Source organism: Tamandua tetradactyla, chromosome 3, assembly GCF_023851605.1.
Source record: "Tamandua tetradactyla isolate mTamTet1 chromosome 3, mTamTet1.pri, whole genome shotgun sequence".
NCBI lineage: Eukaryota > Metazoa > Chordata > Mammalia > Pilosa > Myrmecophagidae > Tamandua > Tamandua tetradactyla.
In genome coordinates, this window is record NC_135329.1 from 102,571,899 (window position 1) to 102,596,044 (window position 24,146).

At 39.0% G+C, this 24,146-nt stretch overlaps 1 protein-coding gene and 1 long non-coding RNA gene across 10 annotated transcripts in view; one reads left to right on the forward strand and one right to left on the reverse strand.

Moving 5' to 3' along the window:
• The window catches only part of NCKAP5 (NCK associated protein 5), a 1,072,936-nt gene that overhangs the window by 802,980 nt on the left and 245,810 nt on the right, over positions 1–24,146 (reverse strand). The window lies entirely within an intron of this gene.
• Positions 22,551–23,289, forward strand: LOC143676270 (uncharacterized). The gene is made up of 3 exons (XR_013171967.1): positions 22,551–22,684; positions 22,820–22,881; positions 23,014–23,289. It is a non-coding gene; the product is annotated as an uncharacterized LOC143676270 (long non-coding RNA).

The window sequence follows — 24,146 nt, forward strand, 5'->3', positions numbered from 1 at the left end:
TCTGGATAGAAACTTTTGGTCTCGCCCTTGTATTCTACTTGGACATTAGGCTTGCCCGCATCACTCACCACCACAAAGGGCCAATGCTTCACATCAGACTGAACAACAGCACCATCAAATCTACATCCAATCAGACATCTGGCATCAAAAACCATGTTGGTGGGGTTCATTGCAACTTGATTCTTCGCATCACTGATCAATCATTAGGTATCAGTAAAAGCAACATAGCTCGGAGTTGTTAGGTTCCCCTGATCCTTGACAATGATCTCCACTTTTCCATGCAGGAAGACACCCACACAGGAGTAGGTGGTGCCAAGATCAATGTCAACTGCAGGTCCCTCTGACATGGTTGCTGATCAGAAGCCTGCCTCGTAAAAGAGAAGTCCCAAAGGGTAGCACCTTGTTCAATGAGACGCTATGCTAGTCTTAAATGCTGTCAGCTCTTGCCTGACTGCTACAGTAGCTTATTAATTGGTCCTCCCACATTCATTTTGTCCTCCTCTCCCCAGTCTGTTCACCAAAGAGTGGCCTGAGTAATTATTCTCAAACTAGAAGTCTGAAGGTGTCACTCACTTCCATTTAAACCATTTAAAAGCTTCCCACTGGTTTTAAGATGATGCTTACAGCCCTGTACAATCTGACCCCATCCATCTCTTCTGCCTCTTAACCCTCAGTTTCCCAGTTCTTCCTGATCCCTCTCACCACCGAGATTTACCCACACTAGACCCTCTTTCTGGAGCCTTTTCCTCCTTCCTCAGCCCCAGGTCTGAGTTCCTCAAGGAAGCCTGTTCAGCTCTCTTTGTAATACACCCTCACAAATAAATATCTGTTCCTTTAGAAGGGAAACTTTGAAATTTATAAACTTAGAATTTATAATCATATATTCATTGGGATATTCATTTATGAATGTCTGTCTCCCCGCACACCATTCTATTCTCCCAAGTCTGCAAACTCCATGAGAATGGATTTGTATCCTTTTTAGCTCACCATTTTATCTTTGGTGCTTACCAAAGGCCTAGAACATAGTAGTCACCCAATAAATATTTTTTTAAGTGAATGAATGAATGAATAAATATTTGGCAGCTAATAGAGTAGTCATCTATAGCATCTGGGCACATGTGAGAGTGATACACTCGTAGATTTCTGAGAGAAAGAAGCTCCTCGGCTGCATCAATCATTCACAAAGCCCACTAGCATATATCTACAAAATGGCCCATTCTTGGAAGAAGATCTGGGTCAGGCTGTTCTTTTCAGTTCAGAAGTTATTGCCATCATATCTTATGTCTTGTATCTCAGACCGCTTCTCCTGCCTAGGTATCATTCCTTGTAATTTCAGGCAGATGCCAAGTACTCAGACAAAACTGTCAGTCCCAGCGATGGGATAATGGTCCATCTAAGGATAAGATCGACCTAAACACTGTCAGCAACAGAACACACCAAGGGCAGCTGCTAAGGCTCTGGTATTATTTAGAGTCAGCACAGAAAGACAGCAGAGAACATAATATCCTCCTGCTCTTAATCATTGTCTTGCAGCTACTGCCAAGACTGAAAGCTGATAAGTGTCCTGAATGATCCACATATTTCTAAGATGTGCTACAGTCAACTGGATCACAGCATTCTGAAGATGTTAAATAGAAAAAGTTCGGTCCTGTGCTTTCTCAGATATTCATTCACACATGCTTTCTTTCCCACCCTTCTTCTGTCTGTCCTTCCTTTCCCCCAACCCCATGCCCTCCCTCTCTTTCTCAATCTCTCTTTTGAATTTGAATATGGCACATTCAAATGGGGGGGGGGGGGCAGTGACAAATGTACAGGGGCAAGTTTCCTTTGGAATTTGCCAGAACGCTCCAATGTTGATCAATTAACCATATCCTTTTCACATAAAATTATTCTATTTTTTGGAGTGATCTAGTGGTGCAATAGCTTCCCTGTTTGGCAAATTCTTGAACCATTTTGGTCAAATCCTCCTGAAGTGGTCCTCAACCTTTCCCAAACATTTAGCCACAACCAAGATACATAGCAGTTAACACTGACATGAGGACACTGGCCTACTAATGAAGCATAAAAACAAATTAGATCATGTCCAGTGGGCCAATCCTAGCAAGCTGGCTGTGCCCTTCCCTCCAATCCCACTGTTGTCAACACCTGCCTGTATCGCACAGGGCCAGTCTGATGTTTGGCAACTTCCAGGCCCCAAGAAGGTGCAGATGCTTCTATAGTAGCTTTTATTTCACAGCTGGAGATTTTAGCCCTTGGAAATGTGTTGGGACCCAGTCAGTGATAACTAGATCCTTGACTTTCCTGGTTAGTGCACCTACTATGAGCATAACAGCTCCAGAAGGGACATTGAGCCATATAGGACATAACTCCAGGCCCTGGAGAAACACGGAACCATTTCCATACTAGTTTCTCCTTTTAATCCAGCTCCCCAAATGTGATACCTTCTCAGGCCAAGACCTTTGCCTGGTTTCTTATGGAATACAATTTTTTCTTCTTTAATCTTAATTTGCTCCATTTCCTAAAACCATAACATGTCTTGGTTTTCTCTTGGAACTTTTCCTATTTCCCAGCCAGGATGCTTCCACCTCCTCTTCCCTTTTCCAGCTGCTTATTTCCTCTGGAGCAGTAATTCTTAAGATGGACACATCAGCATCACTTGCAGAACTTCTGAGCCTAGGCCCCACCCGGATCAATCAAGTCAGAATCTCTGGGAGTGGGGTTTGGTCACTGACAATTCTTAAAGGCTCTTTGGTGATCCCTGTGTAGCCAGGGATGAGAACCACTGCCTTACAACTGATTTACCTAATTGGACCTCTGACTTTAATTCACATTTCCAGAATTTATGTATTGTGGATTTAGTCATTTTTACTTATGAGAACCTCACATACACTCAGGGTTATGTTAGACAATGAGAATGCCTGGGATTTTATATTCTTCTAAGATATATTCTTATATGTTGATGTTCTGAAAGTTTCTATCATCAGTCCCCTGTTGTTCTCACACATTCCCTGGTGAAGCCTCTGCCTCTAGCATAGTGTCAGCTACCATCTACTTGCTGAGGAACCCTGTTTAGGCTGAAGTAGGTACCTCAAAATAAACATAAATATTTTTTTAATTTTAATTAGAAAAATTTTTTATTAGATATGTTGTGGGTTTACAGAATAATCATGCATATAATAAAGGATTCACACATACCAACCCACTATCAATACCTTGCATTGGTGTGGGACATTTGTTGCAATTGATGGTAGCACTTTTTGTAATGGTACTATTTTTTAAATAGCAGTTACCATTGTTACAGTTGAGGAAAGATATTTAAAATAGTACTATTAACTATTGCCCATAGTTTACATTAAGCATATTTTTTCTCATATTTGTAAATTTTCCAGTTCTCCCTCTGTTACTGATTTCTAGCTTCATTCTATTGAGGTTGGATAGGATATATTGTATAATTTCAATACTTTTAAACTTACTGAGATTGTTTTGTAATTTAACATATGATCTGTTCTGAAGAATGACCCATGTATACCAGAAAAGCATGTGTATTCTGCTGCTGTTTTTCTCTGCTGCTAGGTCTAGTTGCTTGATAGTGTCATTCAAGTCTTGTATTTCTTTATTGATCTTCTGTCTAGACATTTTGTTCATGATGGAAAAGAGTGTATTGACATATTCTACTATTAATGCAGAACTGTCTATTTCTCCTTTCAAATCTGTCAACATTTGCTTCATATATTTTACAGGTCCATCATTAGGAACATGGATATTTATAATTGATATGTCTTCTTGTTGAATTGACTCCTTTATCAGCACATTGTGACCTTCTTTGTCCCTTGTAACAGTTTTTTACTTAAAGTCTATTTTATCTGATATTAGTGTGGATACTCCTCCTCTTTCTTGTTTACTAGTCACATGACTTTTTAAAATATCCTTTCACTTTCATTCTATTTGTATCTCTAAATTTAAGTTGAGTAATTTTTTTTTAAATCCATCCTGCCAGTCTCTGCCTTTTGACTGGAAAGTTTAATCCATTTACATTTAAAGTAACTACTGAAAATGCTGGACTTTCTTCTGCCATTTTGCTATTTACTCTTTATAAGTCTTATACCTTGTTTGTCTCTCAATTCTTATGTTAATTCCTACGATTATAACTATTAATTTTTTTTTGAGATTATCATTTGAGAACCTTCTCATTCCCTCCTGTGTATATTTTTTCAGATATCTTCTCTTGTGGTTACAATGGGGCTTAAATTTAACATCCTAAATCTATAACAATCATGTTTTATTTGATACCAACTTTAACTTCAAGAGCACACACAATTTCTCTTCTTATATGCCTCTGTTATCCCCACCCCCTTGCCTTTTTGGTGTACTTGTGACAAATTATATATTTATACATGGTATGCCCAAAACTACTGATTATCATTACTTTTTATGCATTTGCATTTTAGAATCTGTAAGTAGTAAAATGTGGAGTAATATGCCAAAACATAAAATACAACAGTACTGGCATTTAAATTACCTATATGGTTACATCTACAAGAGGTTTTCAGTTTTTCATAATGAGTCAATTCACTGTCTAGTATACTTTCCTTTCAGTTTGAAGAATTCCCTTTAGCATTGCTTGTAGGACAGCCCTAGTGATGATTTTTGGCAATTATTTTCTTTCAGCACTTTAGATATTGTTTCATTAGTTTCTTATCTCCATGGTTTCTGATGAGAAGTTGGCACTTAATCTTATTGAGGCTCCTTTTTCACATAACAAGTTTTTTTTCTTGTAGCTTTCAGAATTCTCTCCTTGTCCTTGGCATTTGATAGTTTCACTACTAAGTGTCTGGGCAGGATTATTTTTGTGTTTATCCTATTTGTGTTCATGAGCTTCTTGAGTATGTTTATTATGTGTTGAAATTTGGGAAATTTTCTGTCCTTATCTTTAAATATTCCTCCTGTACCTTTCTCTCTCTCTTCTCCTTCTGGGACTCCTATAATGCACAGATTAGAAAAACTCAACATGTCAAAAATGCTTTGACTTCATACTGAATCTGCTCCTTCTTTGGTATTCTTTATATTATTTGCTTTCTCCATCATCCGTCTGGTCACCCAAGCTCTGAACTTAGAGTGTTAAATTTCCCATCCCTCTCCCCTGCACGTCCACCCTACATCTTCTATATTTGTTTGGCGGTGTTGTCTCCAAAACATTCTATCCAGCCACATAACTACAGCAAGTACCCAAAGTCAAGCCCTCACCATTTCTCATTAATGCAACTGATGGTTCTCCTTGCCTCAAATTCTGCCAGTTACAGAACGATTGTCAACAGAATAACCAGAGTTAACTGTCTAAAGGGAAAATTGAGTCATGCCAATGGTTCAAGTGGTCACAAATAAAGTTTAATGCCCTTAATCTGGTACAAATGCCCTCCAAAACTAGCCCTTGCCCAACTCTCCAGCCCCAACAAGAACAAACTATAAACCCATAGAAAAAGCAACAACAACTCAAAATGGCTTTTAGATTCTCTCTGCCAGCTAGGCTCCTCCTCACATCCACCCCACGGCTTTGCTCATGCTGTCTTCTCTGTGCAACTCACTCCCTCACACTCTTTGACTAATCATATTGCCATCATCCTAGAATGTATCTCAAGTATTGTACCATTAAAGGAAAATGTAATTGCTTGTCTTTGCTTCTGTATCCTCCTTTACAAGGTGAACTCCCTAAAGATAGTGACTATGATTATGTTGCTCTTGATTTTGTTGGTTTTTTTTTTTCCTTTATATTTTCAGAACCTAGCACATGGCTGGTATGTCACTGGTACACAGTAAATACTTATGGAATAAATAAATGAATAAAGACAAACCTACCTCCTTTTAAGGAGCTTAAACACTAACACATTTCTTTTAGCTTTTACATTCATTTACCCAAATCCAGAGATAGTTTCTGTTTTTCCAAATTCTTAACATAGATCCAAAGGCCAATTATACCAAAATACAAACAAGACAAGTTAATTCAACATCAGGCAAGTCAAGCTCACTATTAACTCTTCAAGGATATGGAGCAATCATGTGTATTTTTCAATCATAACAGTTAAGTAAAATGATACTTTTAAAAGGCAACAGGGCCTAAGACTTACCCTATGGCCTCCCATAATTTTGTTGCAGTTCGGAAAAGGTTCTCAGTAGAGAACTGGGTTTAGAGTCAGCTGTGTACACAAACCAGGTAATATAATGAAGCAAATAATGAGGCGAATCTGCTGAATGGAGAGCTGTGCACAGATCTGACAGCCTCATTCTCAAATTAACTGGCTCTTTTTAGAAATCAGAGTTCTAGATGTTAGAACAAAGACATGAATTAGTAGAACAGAGTTGTGTAAAGGGAAGAATTATACATTATGCTTATTTCACTGGAGATTCAAGTGAAAACCACACTGATCTTCTCAACATCCTACCTCCAGAGGTCTTTTGAGAACTCGTTGGTTCCATCTCTTTGGACCAAGTTGTTTGAGTCTTGTGAGAATACAGAAGCTTTCAGTTATCAAAAATGTGTTTATGTATGCACATTATTTCATGTTCAACTGCACCTGCCTATCACCAGAGGCCCTAGAAATATTCAGAGAATCATTGAAGTGTGAGCAATAGTTAATAAAAAATTCTTGCTGTTTTAATTATAAACAAAAACCAAGAATGTTTCAACCATATAAAATGGATCTGGAATATCCAGAGAACCGTGACTGTTTACAAACACACATAAATGATATTCATCTTTTATATGGAGTTAGTGCAGAGTTGCAGAGTCATACACAAAGCCAGCTAATTCTTGTATTTATAGAAATATTAGTTCTACCACCCGCTTTAGGAGTTTCTCTTGTAACCTAGCTCCAAAACAAATTAGTAAACAACAACATTACTCACCCCTCCCACCATGAAGGTCTTTTGCTTCTCTCAGTCATTGTTCTATCTATGAAGCAAAACAAATGGGCTGCTATTGTATTATGAGAACTGGGAAGGAAAATTGTGGTGCTTTGTCCAGAAGCACAGTGACAGGAAGAATTAAGAAGCAGACCAAATATCACAGCATCTCTTTCTGAGGTTGGGCCACTGAGAAATATGGTGAAAGAGGATGTAAGAGAGTCTTTTCAGGAATTGCAGTTCCCACACACTTATTCCTTCATTTGTCACCTACTATGTAACCAGGCCCTACTGGGCACTCAGCAACCAAAGGCATGTTAGAGGGAGCCCTGTCTTCTTTCAGAGAGCCTTCCTATATAATGGATGATTCACATAAGCTAGCTCATTGTTTGGTAAATGTGATAATGGAGAGATGCATTATTACTTCACCCTTTCAACAAGTATTTGTCTTGACTTTTAGGGGTGATTCAACTTATTGGGCACTGGTGAACTAAATGTAGTCCTTGCTCCTGAATTGTTTGTCAGAGGCATTTAGGCTGTAAATACACAATTACAAAATAGTGAGATGGGGCTACGATAAGACAAGTGCAAGGGAGCTTATAGGAGGAAAGTCCCTCAACTCAGACTTAAAGGTCAAAGAAAACTCTTTGAGAAAATGGTCATCCAAGCTGATCTACTGAAGAATGGTGAAGCATCAGTCAGATGGAGGAAGTGGGAGTAGGGACAGAGGGTACTACAGGCGACCTAGAAACCAGCAAGAACACAGCATACTGAAAGGATCTAAAATTTAAAGAGAGAATTAGAGTGTTTACTCCAAAAAGTTTTGGGGTGGCAAAAAGGATCAAGAGATATTAGCACCCTTCAGTTTTGGTTTTGGAAATCATTATCCAAAACTGGTACAATCAATCAATCCATACTGATGCTTCTTCACAGAAATAACCTGTGCTATTTTGGTGGATGATCCTCACTACCCATATGAGAGAATTAGATCATATGAGGGGAAAGTCAACTCAATTCTTCAAAGGAGAAGTCACCAGAAAGGCGTGAGGAGAAGGCAGACTAAAATAATGATGATGCTTGGCCCTGAGAGGAAGACCCAAAGGGAAAGGATCAAATCTTTAAATCATACATATAAATGCCTAACCCAGGGTCTGGCAGATATCTGTGGACAGAAATATGTAAAGGCAATTTGTTCATCTGGTCTTGAAATAATAGAAGGGAACATTCCCACTGTTCCCCTTGAAATAGTAAGTGAGAAAAATAAAATATTTAGCAGTGCTGCTAGCAAGAGTAAATACCCTGTAGATTATGAGCTGGAATTAGTATTATGTTGATGATCATCACTATTATTTTTTATTATTATTTAGGAGAAACCAGTTAATAACATATACATATTAGTCCAGATAGGAAAAAAAAAACACATTTGTTACTTAAGAAACAAATGGTTTAGACTAAAATAGGAAAGCTTTCTAAAGGGTTGATGAAGGAAGCAGGCTGGGATGTGTAAGACCACACCTGCCAGGCTCTGCCATCATTTATACTTATGGCACCTTTCCAGAGAGATGTCTTAGCTGGAAAGATTATGCAATCAACTTAAGGTTATCCTTAAATTCGTATCCATGAAACTGTCTTCAACCCTAGGAAGAAGACTTCTCTGCTCAGATCTCACCACCAGGGCTTAAGATTTCCTTGGAAACAAAATATATAGAGCTTGTTTCGATCAGAAAAGATAAGACTGAGTCAGCCTTTCCTATCCATTGGAATTGGCTACAAGGCCTCATGCTTAATATGCAGGAGAAAGACTGTCCTTCCAGAAATTAAGTTTTGTGTTTAAATATTATGAGTGAATTTTTGGAACTATCAGATCATTCTGTTTCACTGGTAGGAGATTCCACTAGTATTCAGAGGAATGAGCCTTTTTGACTCAAATAAATACTTTCTATTTTAACTGAAACCCAAACTGTCTCACATATAGAAAACACACATTTTCCCCATACCCACACCGCAACATTTATGCAAGTCTCTCTCTCCCTCACATTTTTCTCTCCCAACTTCACCATTCATTCTTCTATGAGCACAGAACAGAGGGTGTGACTAAATCATTAAGACATGTAAAATCCAATGCATATGGGCAGCCAAGTTGGCAAGCTGAGCCAGGTCATAAAAATTCTGCTTGGAGTTTAATCAGGGCGCATAAAGTTCAATGAACTTTCTACATGAGAAACAAAGGTAGGAAAAATTTAGAAAGCCTAAAGCAAAGCTCCAGCTAAATGAACAGTCATCAGAGTGGTAGGAGGGCTCTGGAAGCAGGGCCTGCAGTCATCTGGTCTCAGGACTCCCATCCTAGCTGAACCCTGTTGATTTTCACAAAATAAGAATCACTTCCCCACACATATCTTTTCCTTTTTCAAAACCTATGGTGGCTCAAAAATGCCTCTTGTATCACATTTTGTGCTGGTGTGAATCTATTGTGGACCCTAGAAAAGCCATGTCCTTTAATCCTCATTCAGTGTTGCTGGGTGGGAGTTTTTAAATTATCCATGGAGATGTGACCCAACCAATTGTGGGTGGTAACTTTTGATTAGACGGTTTCCATGGAGGTGTATCTCTACCCATTCAAGGTGGGGTTGCTAACTGGAGCCGTTTAAGAGGGAATCATTTTGGAAAGAGCTACAGAGCCCCCACAGGAGAGACCTTTGGAGATGAAGAAGGAAAATGCCCCCAGGGGAGATTCATGAGAAAAGACTGGAGAGAAAACTAGCAGATGCCCCATGCTCACCATGTGCCTTTCCAGTTGAAAGAAAGACTGAACATCATCGGCCTTCTTGAACCAAGGTACCTTTTACTGGATGCCTTAGAGTGGACATTTTTATAGCCTTACTTTAGTCGGGACATTTTCACAGGCTTAGAACTGTGGACTTGCAACTTAACAAATTCCTCCTTTTAAAAGCTGTTCTGTTGCTGGTCTACTGCATTCTGGCAGCTAGCAAACTAGAACAGCATTAAAACACACAATATGGGGGCCAGGAGTGTTTATCCCTGGCTTCTGGCCATATAAGTAAGGACACGCAGTTATATCTTAACCTGATGATTATTCGATTGAGTTTGGGCAGTAGCTGTCCATCTTCTCATCAAACCTAGCTTGAGCTTCCCTACCAGGTGAGAGAGAGAGAGACTAAAGCCCTTCTTTTAGGAATGCTATGAAGTTAAATTGAGGAAAGTAAATGCTATAAAAAAAAGATGCATAGATTCACTTATATTGCAGATAACCAATAATTATTCTCACCTAGCCAGAACAAACCCCCTCAGGCCAAGCCTTTCTTCTAATAAACCAAAACACCACACAACAAAATCAAACCTGTTTTCTGTTCTCTTATTCCAAAAAAAGTGGGGGGAGGGGAATCTCTGAAAAATAATTTTAAAAATCTCTCAAACAGCTTTTTAAGGCTTAAAATATATAGTTTCCATTTGAGATGATGGAGATGTTTTTGTAATGGATGGTAGTGATGGTAGCACAACATTGTCAATGTAATTAACAGCACTGAATTATATATTTGAATGTGGTTAAAAAGGGAAATATTATGTTTTATGTATGATACTAGAATGAAAATTTTTTAAAAAATTCATGGAACTGTATAACACTAACACTGAACCCTAAATTAAACCATGGATATGGGGGAAAAAAGTCTGTTTACCTCTAAGACTCTAAACACCATTTTTTCCCCCATAATAATAATAGAGTTTTTTGTTTGCTTGCTTATGTCTATTTACCTACCTCAATAGAGCCAATCTAAATGAATCCTTCTTGTGGTTCTTTTCATATCTGAGTTCATATATTCATTTGATTGGAGGCTCTTGAAATGGAATAAAAATGTATTCAAAGATATCTGAAAATATTTTCCAAAGATAGCTTTTTGATTAAGTGCTTTCTTTATGTAATTCATTGGAAATTGAGTGAAATTGTGAAGTGTGCCTTTGTTTTCCAGTCTGTTCTTCTCAGACTATTTTTTCTCATTAATCTTGATGTCCACTGTCTTCTAGGGCATTCTTATTATCTTCTTAATTCTTTCTTGAAAAATCTGCTTGCAGAAAGGAAACTGACTCATTCCTTGGGATTAAGAAACAAGTTCTCTAGGTCTACTGGGTAATACTGGGCAGTTTGTAGTCTTTCCAACATAAACAATGACAAGTTTCTGGCAGAAGGTTGTAAGTCTAATGTTCTAATAAAAATCCGAATATTACAGCAATTTTCTATTCTGTATAAGAAGGGGTGCTTTTCCTAATTTTCAGAAGGCACTGTAGGACTAGCTTCAGCCTTGCTGCATAACCTCTCTTAGGAAAGTCACAGGCAAGGAAATCTAAGCCAAAGGAAGAGAGCGTTGAGCAATTGCAGGTATCAGTAGTGTGAGGAGTTGATTTGAGGGATAATCTTCTGAAAAGTCCCATCTCAGGGAGCAGCCTCCCTCTCTGTGTCATCCCATGGTGAAAAATTTTAGGACAGACTCCTGGTGGCTGGTAGTTCTGCCAGCACTTGTTCACCAGAGAGAAAGAGACAGAGGAGCTAAGGAGTCATTTCTTTCTGGGAAATATTCTGTCTTCTGGTTGCTGGAGAAGAGCAGAGATCTAACCCCCAGGAACAGACAACAGCTCCTGGCATCAGTTTTATACTCATGCCATGCTGGACCTTTCTAGAACAGAAACAAACTAGCCAAGAAGAAACTATCGTTATGAAAACAAGTGAATAAGGTAATTTGGGTAGAAATCTGGCACACAAATATACAATAAAGACCATGATTTGGTGCATTTTAAATACTTTGAAAGAGGAATTTGTTTCTGAATCTTCTGAATCACTTCAGTATGAATTAGCATCTGACCAAAGTGAATGGCATCAGAAAAAAGCAAACTTAAAAAAATTAACAAGCATAAGAAGGAAAGGAAAAATGCATCGACTCTTAACAAATTCATACTCTAGTTGGAGAACTTGAAAAATAGCACACAATAAAATTTCAGGGGCAGCAAAATTGTGTGACACATCAACAGTGAAGTCCTTGGGGAAAGATTTATGGGGTGATTGGAAACAAAGGCCAACAGATGGGGGAGTGTGTGAAAAGCAGAGTGGCTGAGGGGGTGTCAACCCAACTTCAACACCCCCTAAAGCAGGTGAGGGGGCAGGGCGCCATTCAGCAGTGCCTTTGGCTTGTCTTCTCCCAAGCACACATGCCTGGACAACTTTAGAACACCTGTCTCCAGTGGAGCCAATCAAAGGCATCAGGACCCACAGAGAGTGAGGATGTGGGGAAACCTTTAGTGAAGTTGGGGTGGAAATTGGCATCATAGATCATGATGTCAGAATTCATATAAACCAAGAATCTGCTGAAGAGGCACTTTTAGAGAGTAATGGAGCAGAAGAGAAAAAATTAAGAGAGGAGAAAACGTAGTAATAAAGAAACAGAAACACAGAGAGCCAGAGAAGTACCAGCAGAAAGGGGTTCCCAGCTTCCCGAGGGCCTCCGGATCCCAGATTTAGTTCCTGTGAGGCCCCGATGCCTGATTTAGTACACCTCTTTTTAGAGGGAGCCCTAGAACCTTGAAGCAATGCACCCTCACTCTATGAGCTAGCCTCAGTTAGGTTCTGCTTGTTGTGAGCATAGCTTTTCTCATGACAAAAACAATAGGGATACCAGGCAGAGGGGCAGCAAACCTAAGGGACAGTGGAGAGCCTTGGGAAGTTAAAGGAAAGTTGTCTGTGATGGAGAAGAAGGGAATCAGAGTATGGAGAGCTCTGGAAGGCAGGAAGAGTTCAGATAAAGAACAACTCATCCACGTTACTTAAAAAGCCAACTCTTATATAGAGTCATTGCTTAATGGGTACAGAGTTTCTCTTTGGGATGATAGAAGAGTTCTGGTAACAGATAGTGGTAATAGTAGCACAACATTATGACTGAATTAATACCACTGAATTGTGGTTAAAATGGGATGTTTTATACTGTATGTATGTTACCACTGTAATGATTTTCTAAAACAGCCAGCTATCACTGTGGAGCTGGGGGGAGAGAAGGGGAGTGGCAGAGAAGGAAGAGTCCTCTTTAGCATTTGTTCATATTGGTAGGTATTGTGGGTTGAGTTGTGTGCCTCAAAAAAGATATGCTGAAGTCCTAAACTGGTGTGTGGTGTGAAATTGTTATGTACCCCAGAAAAGCCATGTTCCTTCAATCCTAAAGCACTCTTGTGGGGGCAGACCTATTGCTTGGGCTGAAGTTTTGATTCAATTGTTTCCAGGGAGGTGTGATACACACAATTGTGGGTGACCTTTCAGTTCGATGGAGATGTGACTCTGCCCATTCAAGGTGGGTCTTGATTAGTTTACCTGAGTATTTAAAAGAGCTCACAGAGAAAGAGGCCAGAGCTGACAGAGACGCAGACATTTGGACATACTTGGAGAACTAACTTAAACACAGATGTTTGGAGATGCAGAAGAAAATGCCAGAAGGACCCACATGATCTGTAAGAGCCACTTGAAACCAAAAGCTGGGAGAGGAACCCAGCAGACATTCCCATGTGCCCAAGTCAGAACCCAGAATTTTGCCCTGAAGAAGCCCCATGGATGCTTAGAAAGGAAGCCATTGGAATTAGCAGCACAAATCCATGAACCAGGGGCAAGGACTTTAGATGCCAGCCATATGCCTTCCCATGTGACAGATAAGTCCTGCATGCCATCAGCCTGTTTTTGGAGTCAAGGTATCTTTCTCTGGATGCCTTAATTTGGACATTTAATGGCCTTAGAACTGTAAACTTGTAACTCAATAAATCACCTTTATAAAAGCCAATCCATTTCTGGTATATTGCATTCTGGCAGCATTAGCAAACTAAAACACCTGGGAACCTGTGACTGCGACCTTATTTAGAAATACAGCCTTTGTAGATGTAATCAAATTAAGATGAGGTCATGGTGCATTAGAGTGGGACCTAATTCAATAGGACTGGTGTCCTTATAAGTAGAGGAAATGTGACAGACAAGGAGAGGAGAACATCATATGAATACAGATGTCAAATGATGTCATGCTGCCACAAACAAAGGAATGCTGGGACCATTGGAAGCTCAGAAGAAGTAAGGAAGGATTCTTCCCTAGAACCTATGGAGTGGGCACAGCCTGCCGATATTTTGATTCCAGACTTCTGGCCTCCAGAATTGTAAGAGAACAAATTTCTAATGTTTTAAGCCACTCAGTTTGTGGTACTTTTTAAGGCAGCCCTGAGAAACTAATACAATAGGCAAGAATTCAAATTGGGGAAGGCCACTTGAGGATTCTTTCGGGAGGCATTTTATATGATGAATTTTACTTTTTCACTTGATGTTTCTACTGAAGAGAAATCCCCTTCAATAGGAACACTTTTGAAAGATAATTAAAAGAGACAGTGTGAAACTTTCAGTAATATTTAGAAATACATATAGGAGAACTAACTTGATTCACTCATCACATTTTCAAGTAACCAGTGTGGGCTCCATTTCTAACTACATAGCACAGTATAGATAGACTTTTGTGTGTATCAAATTAATGAGAAAGAGGGGGATTTAGGGATCTAAGTAGTTCTCCCAATTAAAATACACTTAAGTAACTGTGAAAACTTGTCCGTTTACACATCAAGTCATGCCAACTTAAGACAGAAAAGTTCTATTGATATTGACTGCATTTTTGACTCCTACTAAATTGCTATATAAATATATAAAGCAGGTTTGTAATACTATATGTCTGCAAAAACATATTTTTGGCAAACAAATTCTTTCCATTTTTAACCTCAATCTTCCTAACCCAGTATTCTTAAATATTTTAAAATTACTTTTGGTTGTAAGTATCCTTTTCCCCTCCCTCCTTTCTTTCCCTCCCATCTTCTCTTCTCTATTATTTTCTTTCACACATTCACACATAAAATAGTTTGGGATTAATGAAGATTGCAATGTCAATATCTCAAATTCCAGTGGAGCAACATCTGACATTTAATGTTAAGGATCAATGATTAATTGATATCCATTAATCTTTTATTTGTCTTTCATTAAGATTGTGGCCCATATATGAAATATGGACTTTTTCACCCAGTTCAACCTATATATGACTAAAATTAAGGCTACTGTACTAAAACATTACTTACCAAAAAAAGAGAATTAGAAAATCAGAAAGCCAAGATAAAGCTTCTCTCTGAATTCTGATTATTAAAAATGTTACAAAACTGGTTTTGCTGAATATTTAAATATTCATGTACTTCTATGGTTCAATGTTGCTAGTTGCCATAACAATTGCACGAATTCTAGAAACTACAAGGAAAAATTGCACCTCTTGTTTAATATACAGGATCCATTCCTATAAATAAGAGCTGAACGAAATCAGTAAATCACATAACATATAATGAATAAGTGTTACCACACTTTTGGTAACAGAATTAAGAGATAGTTCAATCTATCCCAATTGAACAGATAGTTCAATACCAGAATTAAGAGATAGTTCAATCAATTACATTCAGACTATGTGCCAGCACTGTACTAGGTAAAGGTTAGTTCAAATACCCTTATGAAGGTGCATTTACTTTACTAGGAGGATTAGGCAAGTAAATAAATTGGCTAATTTCTAAATTAACTAAATTCAGAATATAGAGCCCATGGGGGTTAGGACAAACTTTAACTTCAATGCATTGCCAGTCATACTACATCTTGTAACTAAAAATTACACACAAAGTAACTTTTTAAAAATACAGAGTATTCATTGTATCTAAAAAGCATAACCAAAGACCTAAAAATCTGATAAGTGAAAACTGAGGAACTTTAGCAGAAAGTTTAAATACGGACATAAATATTTGAAATCACTTTGGGGTTCCTTGAATAATAATCACAACTACTTATTTTGGGGTTATAAATGTGTTCTTTGACAATACAATTACTCACTGTGGATGAAAAAGCAGCTCTGTTACACAATAGGAGAGATTTAAAAGTCCAAGAGGAATGTGTTTTATTATAGGATATTCTGCAGTTATTAAAAATAATGTCTATGAACATATTTGTATAACAGAAATGATTATGAAATAAGACAGAAATGATTATGAAATAAGGTTAAGTGATAAACTCAGGATATCTAGATGTAATATGACCTCAAATATTTTCAAATATGTATTAACAACTTATGGGAAAAAAATACACCATAAGTGATTATCTCTGTGAATTTACATTGTATGTGATTCTAGTACCTAGAGCAGTACCCAGATTTTTATATAATATTATATTATTCATTGTTGTTGAAGGTTTATTCATTTATATATTCCACAATGAGGACTATCTTTTTTTTTTTAATAAAGAAAATGTCCTAATTTAACTAATGGGGGAATGTGATTGAGGGAAACCAAAAAAATAGAATTGGCATTTTACCAAAATAATCTATACCACAAGTAGGGTCCCAAAACATAAATCTCCATCCTGTCATGTTCACTAATTTCTGAACTTGACTCCACATAAAATGCAGGTATTTTCTTTGAGCTGGAGAATTACAGGCATGGCTGGCCCTATCCCAAAATGTTGGCCCAGGTATACCTGAATACTTGGCTTAGTATGAATTAATTGAGGTCTGGTGACATAGGTGCCTAACGAGAGTGTAGGCATTTAGCTCATATGTCTATAAAGGGCACTTGGTAAGATAAACTAATGGTAAAACCAAAGAAGTTTGGAATTTGAGCTGAATGTAGGTCAGGAATAAACTCTAGACTCGGGTCAGCTTAGGGAGAGTTTAGAGGTAGGTACTGAGACAGGCAGAATCAGAAAAAATGTTTTTGAGGTTGAGAGGGGAGGGGTCTTCAGTGGTGAGTTATCACCCAGGTCAAGGTGAGAATCAGTGCCTGGTGCTTCTCTCAAAGAAGAGCCAGGGAAGCTCTGAGGTTTTGGGTTTGTGTTGCTTTGAGAGTAGAGAACTATTGGTAAGCAGTGTTCTGCCCCACCCCACCCCAAAGCCCACCCTCATGTTTACAAGTCAGCCCTCCACAAGAGGCTGCTGTAAGAACCTTCTTCTTTCCTTTACTTCATTAGCTTCTATGGCCAAGAGAATAAAGTTTATTAAACTTCCTAACCCTCTCACCTCCCTCTCAAACATCCCTCCAAATATCTCTCTTCCTGAAACCTTACCTTGGGCCAACTGCACTAGTCTAATCCACCTGTGATTTTCACACTTGCCTTCCATGATCCCTCAAGGGTCGTCTCATGGAATAAGACTGTGAAATCCTTTATTCCTTTCCAGGGTGGGTAGGGGTGGGGGTGGGGAGCCATCCTGTTATCCTCCACTATAGCCTGCACAGTTTGCATCATGGATATTTTAAATTTTATGTCTTTCTAAAAAAATAATCGGTGAGCATTTTGAGTTAGGGACCCATCTGAAAGGTTGCTTTTGATGGTGACAAAAGATGGTGTGTAGGAGGCCCAGGAGCTAAAGAACAACTGAATTTGCAATTCTGGCAAAGATTGGTGCTGGGCGCACTGAAGCTTCTTGCTGATACCAAAGATAGATCCATCCGGAAAAGCCCCTTGAGTATTCAACTCCAAGTGGCTGATCTTCCAGGATTGGAGAGGACATGGGAAAGAAGCTTGGAGAGGAAATGGGGAGATATAGTCCTGGATTTGGTAATAGCGGGAGTAAACCTATTTCCCCCTGCATTGTTGACATCGGGTAGTTGCAAGATGAGAGAAGAGTTGGTGGTAATGCACAAGTATGATTTAAGAACAATGTAAAAATCTGCGACAAAGCTTTCTGATGGAAATGTATGCTTTTTGACATACCTGACCACATTCTCCATTTGTAGTTTCTAGCAAATTTTGAAGAACAGGAAGACTTTTCATAGTGGAAGTAATTGACAGAATTAAGCTCTATGTCCCAATGAAACAAATAGGCCAAAGCCCAAGGTGGCATGCCACATATCTTTGAAAACCGTTGATGAAAAATAATTTATACTACAACAACAACATAGTGAGATGTGATTTGTTGGTTATGCTTCAGACAGCTAAGGAAATCCTATGTCATTACCAATAAAGTGGGTCTGCAAAAAATGTGTTTCTAAAATAAATAATACAAACTGAAGCTCATTAGAAGAGAGACATTCATTTTACAAAGGAAATGATTAATAGGTAATTAAAATGCCATGCATCACTGATTATTAGTGACAATTAGCATTTCCACAGTCTTAAAAAATACAGAAATTGATTTAATTAAATTTGCTTTAGCCAGCACCTCCTAAGAGCAAATGGCCTGTGGCAGATATGCATGCCTGCATGATGCTGTAAGATATCCATGTAAGCTTTAGGGAAAGTATTTAGTCTAGCCACCAATGTTTTATTGTTTTTTTTTTAATCTGAAGGTTTAATGTTTAATACAAGACCTTGGTTGAATATGAAATAGCTATATTTCATACTCATGTAAAGTACATTAAAAATTCAAAAAAGTCCATATATTGATACAAGTCCTAGAACTCTACCTGCTTTAGTCACTGTGGCCCTTTCTCCCATCCCTTTGCAAAAAGCCACCCTGTGGAATGCCATCACTCTAGCACTATCCCCGTGATGCTCTAAGTACTGGCCTAACATTCTTCTACCAGTCCAAATACCCCTTTAAACAAATGAAAAGGGCCAGACCCTTTGCAGTGCATCTTTCTGCTACCTTCTAATGGGTACATAAAATGAAAATTCTTAACTGATGAGCTCAATATTTGGGGCTACCAAAAGCTGGCCTAATAGGTGCTGGTGGGGGGTGCTGGGGGCTCAGACCTAAGCCTTTGATTGCCTTGTGCTGGGCCTTGGGTATTGCCCCTTGGCTGAACAGCCTGGGATTCGTGGCTCCTGGCCTGGTGCTACCATGCCCAGGCAGTCTGCAGCCTGCTTTGTCCAGGCCCAGTGTGGCAGGTTGAATTATGTACCCCAAAAATAAAGCTTTTTTTTTTTTTTAAATCTTAACCCATTCCTGTTTGGGTGAACCCATTGTAAATAGGACCTTCTGAATGTGTTATTTTTAGTTAAGTTGTAGACAACTGAAGCAGGATGATCTTCCTCTTATTACTGGAGGCTTCATTTTAAAAAGCCAAAGGAAGGAGCAACAAGCTAGAAGTGAACGGAACTCAGAAGAAAAAGGAGAAGACATGGCCATGTGCCTTGCCATGTGACAGAAAAGCCAAGGACCCAAGGATCACTAGCAGTCAGCCTCAGAAAGCCACAGTCTTCAGGATTAAAGCATCTTCCTTGCTTATGCCTTGATTTTGGATTTCTCCTAACCTCAAAACCCTGAGCCAATATATTCCAGTTGTTAAGCCAACCCCTCATGTGGTATTTGTCTCAGTCTCCTGGAAACTAGGATACCCAGGGACCTCAACTCTTAGGCCTGACCATCCCTCAGCTTTCCCAGATCATTATGAGTTGAATGAATTAAGAGAGGGGCTTCCTGTTGTGTCAGCATACTTAACTGAATCTAGATTTTGACTAAGACTGAGAGTAGAATATACATTCAGACTCCCAGTCCTACTGAACTGCTGAAAATGAACCTTAAATTGGGCAACTCATATCACAAACACAATGATATGCAAAGCAATCCTATGAAATAAACTGCATATTATATTTTTTATTTTGAAAGGAGAAAAATCACACCTCTCTATGCTTTTGGTATATCAGAATAAGATTGTCAACCATTCTTTCTTGCAAATAACTATCCTCTTATTCCAACTGATAGGATAGAAATATGTGGCTGCTTTTATTAAATTATATTAACAGCAGATGGTCCTCCTGCTCTTCTTCTCTTCAGCCATCCTTTTTACTCTAGATGATAGCCAGCCAGCAGGCACCCTTTGTGTCAATTCTCCACTAGCATTTAAGTGATCAAGTAGATGTGCAAATGTGATTATGAACCTCTCTCCCCTCCCCTCTTACCCCAATCCTCAGGCTTCCCATTACAAAAACAAACTAGCACGATTCTCCAAGCCAAACAGCCTGGCCATCCAGTATTTCTGACTTCAGCTCCTGCAAATATTTCACTCTAGCCACATTGGCTTCCACGTTTCCCAGCCATGACAAGCTCGTTCTCATATTAGGGCCCTTGAACTTGCTATTCCGCTCTTGGATTGTGCCCCCTAGATCTTATCATCATTGATATGTTTAAAGTCCTGATTATCACACAAGTCTGTGTTATCCTCCCTATGCAAATCACCACACCCTTCCTGGTCCCTCCAGGCCTCTCTCTCTGCCTGCCTTCCTAGAAGCCTCCTCTATCAGGTGTTCTTGCAAAGCTGCTGACTCTCCTCTGAGAGGGGTAACTCCATTTGAGAGACATCTGGTCTCTCTTTTACAACACTGCCTCCCTAGCATCTAGAACAAAGCTCAGCACAGAGTGGTAGTTACTACAAGTAGAATTAATTAATGGCAACAGTTTTCATAAATCTTCTTTCTCAGCAAAGAAAACACAGGTAACCCTTTACTAAGTCTCCACAATGTAGGTGAGAGGTGGTGGTGGACAATTTTTAGGTCTGGAAATTCCCAAGTTGAAGGTGCAGTGCTTTTACAAATCACCTTCAGTACGTTGCAACCCTACCACATTTCTATCTACTGTCATGTTAGGATTTTATTTAACCAATTTCATCAATCAATCAACAGTAGCATCTCAAATTAGATACAGCATGGAAAATGCTGGGGGCAGGGTGGAATGGGGTGGGGTGAGGGAGAGGGAATGGGGTGGGGTGAGGGAGAGGGTGTTTAGCCAGCTTTACCTTAGTACTGATATAGATTGCTGTTCTCTTAACTCTCAGATGAGTGAAAACAATTCCCCTTCATTTAAAAAAGTTGATGTGCACTAAAAAGGAGGAATCACTTTGATCAGTCTCTGGCAGTGCTTTTGGAGGAAGATTTCATGTGAGAAAAGATATATAAAATTTGAAGAAAGGATCAGTTTACAAAACTGTAATTCAGCACAAAGGCTTTTGCAGGTAAGAAGGGACACAAAACACAATATAGAGGGGAAAAAACGGGAGATGGCAGGGCTTCAGAATGGAACCTCACAATGTTACAATTCTGCTCAAGGGCCAGCCTCTCCCTGCCCTCTTGTAAGGTACCAATTAATCAGGTAGAAGAAAAGAGAACATGTTTAATGATTAATTAGGTTAATAAAAGATCAAAGGTGGGAATGTATTTGTGGCAGGAATGCAGGTATAGTTTTCTGCTGAGTAAATTCAATCCACTCAGTAGACTCCGGCAGATGCTGACTAGCCGTGGCCTTCCTGGAGAATACCAACACAGGACACAGTTTAGCAACTCTTAAAGCAAAGATGCAAAGTCCATATTCAGGCCCCATCTTGCCCTGTCTTTCCAGGAATTTGCCTAGTTTTTATCAAACCCTTCTCTCTCCCGTTGTCTGGGGTGGGAGGAGGGGTCTCCAGCCTTCCATCCTGCTCTGATTATAAATCCTATCATTCCAACAACTCTTAGGAGCTCTCCTATGTCTCAGATCCAACATGAGGAACATGCGAGGCCCACTGAGATAGGAAATGAGGCATTTCTACCCTACAAGGTCATATTTGACTGTGGCCATGTCTGTTTTGCAGAAGAGAGCGTTTGCAAAGCACTGCTGGAGCCCGATGATAAGAAATGTTTATCTACCAGGTATTCAAGGTGAAATGAAGGCTCCTGGAATTCCACCTTAACTTGAAAGCAGGGAGTTTCTATTATGCAAGTGCTGATCTGTGCAAGTTTTCAAGTATTCTTAGAATTACAAAAGTGTTTGCTCTCAGGATCGCTCTGTTGTTTTCCTTTAGGGCTTGTCTGTACAGGATCAAAACAGAGAAACAAAACTAATCCCAGACCCTCCTTTTGGGTTTCTTTTGAAACCTTGAGTGGTCTCCAGTCCAAACCAGATTTGCTCAGGGCTCTATTTCAGAATAATCCATTTACCAAAGCATTCAAAACAATTTAGCAAGCCCGGGAAGAAGTCTGACTCGGGGTCACATTTTGTGCCCCCATTCCACCCAGGGAGGTGACCTTGCTGTCCACTCGATGAGCTGGGCCTCCGGGTTGATTTAGGAGAGTCCATTGTCATGAGTGACCTTCCTTAAAGCTCCCAAGATGGCTATTTTGAAATCTGCTTTGCATTATGACCATCTTGCACAAAGATACTGAATAAGTGCTATCCCTGACAATGAAAAACATGGAAAAAGTTACAAACTAAAATGCTGGCATTTCTTCAGCTACAAATCATACAAAATATACAAAATGAAAAAAAAAGACCTCTGCTGTTGAACAGTAAGTAGAAGCAAATACACCATATGCATATACAAGTGAACTTCATTTATATTTGGTGCTTGAGACTGGAAGAAGGAAGGGAAATCAAGATTAGTCAGCAGCAAGATAGGTGAAAACAGTCTCACAATCCTTAGGCATCCAAACAAAGCAATCCACATCAAAGAGAACCCAAAGATCCATCCTATCATCTTTCCTGGGTCCTAGACTGCCCTAACTAGTCTACCACCCCTATTTTATGAATTAAATATCTGAGGGGCCAGAAAATTTAGTCGTTTGCCCAGGGTTGCATAATCCATTGGACAACCAAGGCCTGGGTTTGGTCTGCCAATGGACTTTTCTTTCTTCCTCCCACTGCTGAGTCAGGGCAAAACATCTGAATGGAGGTGTGGCTATAAGATGGGAGGCACAGAACCCTTCATCTCTCCTTCATTCCTAGAATCAGGGAGCACAGCTGGTGCTAACTGGAACCATGGACCTAATATTACCCTTCAGGTATTTTTGCATGGCATAAATTTTGTGTTCTCTTTGTGGGTAGAATTTATATTTTTTCAACCATTTGAATGCTGTTCCATGGGAGAATTATACCATCTCTGAGGCAGAAATCATTTCTTTCCTGCTGGACTATAGGTTTCTCAAAACTAAGGCCTATGCCTTCTATATGGCTGACTCACACCCACCAAAAAGGTCAGGTAAGTAATGAACGCTTGGTTGATGCTTAAGGAACTGAATGGAGTTGATATCCCATTGGTGACTGAAGGGACACTGAAATTTAACTTGGAGTGTGATTGATTCTTCATTTCTTCCCATTTCTGGGTTTTAAGGTCGGAGAAGAATGTACCTCTTGGACTTCTGCTCTACACATGAGAACAAGATGCTCCTGAATAGCAGAGCAAGCTGCTGCATGAGCCAGGGTTCTGCTGGAGGAGACCCAACCCCTCTCACAGCTGGAGACAAGCCCAGCCAAGCTCAGCAGAGCCTGTCAGGGCCACAGCTGACACACAGAACCATGAATGAGACGTAAATGTTGATTATTACAAGCCAATGCATTTTTTTTCTGGGTTGTTACCATAGCCAAAGTCAATATCAGAATTTCTCTTGAAAGCAAAATTACAACAGATCTGGAACACTGTGAACTGACCTAAGCCAGCGCAGTCACACACAGCATTGAGGCTCTTTTTGGTAGATAATGACATTGACTGAATAAGTTTGACCTTGGGGCTAAAGTTATAATGAAAGCAAACCTCTTAGTAATATAGGTTAATACTATAGCAAAGTTGATGTTTTTAATAACTTTCCACCTGGTATTTTGAGAATTTGCACAGTTTTGATAGCTAATTAAATTATAATTAATTTAGGGTTTAATATTTAGAATTGAAAAAACTCTGCTATCTGTATCTCTAACTTTTTTTCTGGTTTCCTTTAGTTTTTTTTTTTTTTTTTTTTTTTTTGCATGAGCAGGCTCCAGGAATTGAACCTGCATCTCCAGCCTGACAGGTGAGAATTCTGCCACTGAGCCACTGTTGTATTGCTGTGGTTCACCTTAATTTTAAATTGGTTTATGAAACTTACGGTACAAACATAGGCTTTACAATGATTATACTTTATTTAATATGCCTATAGATAAGCAAATCAAGACATTCGTCTTTGGTTTTCATATATTAGTCAAAAACATTTGTATCTTTATATTTTCCTGAAATCAAAAAACTTTAACCTATTCAGTAATATAGGTCATTACTATAGCAAGGTTGATATATGTAATAACTTTCTACTTGATATTTTGAGAAACTTCAGTTTTGAAAGCTAATGAAATGGTATTTAAGTTAGCATTTAATACTTAGAATTTAAGAATTTCTCATATCTGTATTCATAGATATAGGATAAGATGCTAGACCCAAGATTTTCTTTTACGGTAATAATTTTGAATATTAATGGCCTAAACTCATTAATTAAAAGA